This window comes from Tarenaya hassleriana, unplaced genomic scaffold (assembly GCF_000463585.1).
Source record: "Tarenaya hassleriana unplaced genomic scaffold, ASM46358v1 Cleome153, whole genome shotgun sequence".
Taxonomy (NCBI): domain Eukaryota; kingdom Viridiplantae; phylum Streptophyta; class Magnoliopsida; order Brassicales; family Cleomaceae; genus Tarenaya; species Tarenaya hassleriana.
The window spans coordinates 165,320-167,918 of record NW_010964952.1 but is presented as its reverse complement, the minus strand read 5'-3'; positions in this window follow the sequence as shown (position 1 = coordinate 167,918).

Sequence of the window (2,599 nt, the reverse complement as noted above, 5' to 3'; positions counted from 1 at the left end):
GAGAGTGATGAGAGTCTGTATGACGCATGGGAGAGATTCAAAGGCTATCAGCGCCTTTGTCCACACCACGGCATGGATAAGCGACTGCTGCTTTCCACATTCATCCACGGACTGAGAGATGATACTAGAGCATGGATGGATGCAGCTTATGGAGGGAGTGTATACGACATTCCCTTTGACACCCTAGAGATGCAGATTGCGAAGATGGCCAAGGCAAGAGGGATGTCAGGAGACAGTATCAGACGCTCTACAGGACGGGTAGATTTGGGCGAGTCCGCTGCTTTGAAAGCGGTCATGTCTGATTTATCGGCAATTAAGCAGCACATGGGACTCAAGAATACATCTAACCCGCCGAAAGTCCAGCATGGCATGTTTTTGGTTGATCAGGCAGCATCAGAGGAAGAACCGTTTGAGGATGTCAACTATGTAGGAAGGAATCAGTACCAGAATCCTTCCAATCTCTACAACCCGAACGCGCCTAGAAAGCATCCTTGTTTCTCCTACGGAAACCCGAGTGGAGCATTGAATGCACAGCAACAGGGCGTTTCCAGAATCCCCCGGGCTTTACTCAGTCACGTTTTCAGGGGCAGAATCAGGGATATGCGCAACAGAATCCAGGATACGGACAGCAGAATCAGGGTTACTGAGCTCCTCCACCGGCAAAGAATGATGAAGCAGACATTAAGACAATGCTTGCCCAACTAATGCTCGATCAGAAGACATCGTTTACAGAGCTGAAAACCGAGGTACAGAGCATAAGGGCAAGGCAGGATACCTTTGAGAGGAGGCTTGACGGGATGGATGCACATATGAAGCTAGTGGATACACAGATCGCACAGCTTGCATCACAACCCTCTAGGCAGCAGGGCACATTTCCTGGGAAGCCCGAGCCAAATTCACGAGAGCATGTAAACGCTGTTGAGCTGAGGAGTGGAAAGAATCTGCCAGAGACAGTCCCTACCTGGGAAGCCCGAGCCAAATCCACGAGAGCATGTAAACGCTGTTGAGCTGAGGAGTGGAAAGAATCTGCCAGAGAAAATCCCTACAGAAAAAGAGACGACGTCTAGATACACTGCTGAAGAGAAAGGAAAAGGTATAGCAGATGAGACACCTCGGGTGAATGCAGAGGAAGCCGAAACGCCATACGTCGCTCCTCCACCTAAGGTACCACCCGTTCCTTTTCCTTCTCGATTGAAGAAGCATGTTGAGGATACACAGTTCTCGAGATTTGTTGATATGCTTCACAAGGTAGAGGTTACTATACCGTTCTATGAGGCTATGCTGCAGATACCCTCTTATTCGAAGTTTCTGAAAGACATCTTGACCAAGAAAAGGGTAATTGGGAAGGAGAGAGTAGCCTTGAGCACAGAGGTGAGCGTTGCGATTCTACAGCATGAGTTGCCACGGAAGAGATCTGATCCTGGTAGTTTTCGATTCCCTGCAAAATCGGAAACATTGCGATAGACCGTGCATTGTGCGACCTTGGTGCTAGCGTCAGTTTACTACCATTGTCTATTTACAAGAAGCTTAATATTGGTGAGCTTAAGCCGACATGGATGGCGTTACAGCTAGCGGATCGATCTGTTAAGTATCCCGCAGGTATTCTCGAGGATGTTCCTTTGAAAGTCGGAGATTATTATGTCTCCGTTGATTTTGTTGTCTTAGACATGGATGAAGACTCGAAGATACCGATTATTTTGGGTCGACCGTTTCTGAACACGGCTGATGCGGTTGTACACGTCCGAGCTGGTCGTCTTACCATGAAGATAGGTGACGAGACTGTTGAGTTCACCTTAGATCACAATATGAAGCAGCCATCCACTACCGATTCAGCGTGTTATGTTGATGTACACGAGATCTTGACGCAGGAGGTCTTTGATCAGTTCTGAGACATTGATCCACTTGAAATATCCCTCCTGGCATCAGATGCGAGTATATACAACAATTGGGAGGATATTCGGGAGCTCACACAGGTGTTAGATGATGAAACCGAGGAGAAATTCGAGCTTCTGTATTCTGACTCGACCGAGTCAGTACTTGACTCGGACCGAGTCAGATCGCTGAACCACTTCAAAACTTTGTTAGCTTCAGACTCGGTGTCGCAGTGTTCTAACTCGACCGAGTCAAGTGTTGACTCGGCCTTCCTTCATTCTGACTCGGACCGAGTCAGTTCTCTGAGCCCCACCATCGACACCGAGCCAGCCCGGAACGTCTCCGAACCCTCCACGACGACTATTAAAGACGTTCTAGAGCCCAGAGAGCCACCACTTAGCACGAGGACGCTGAATAAAGCTGATTGGAGTTTAGAGAACGCCCCGAAGGTGGAGATGAAGCTCTTACCCGAAGGGCTCAGGTATGTTTTCCTTGGACCTAACTCGACTTATCCGTTTATAGTGGATGCTGCGTTGCTAGAACCCCAGGTAGAACATTTGAGTGATTTGCTTAGACGTTATAGGGGTGTTCTTGGATATACTTTACATGATATTAAGGGACTTAGCCCTTCGTTATGCATGCATCGAATTCACTTAGATGATGAGTCAAAATCCTCTGTTGAGCATCAGCGTAGATTGAATCCGACGATGAAAGAGGTAGTTAGGAA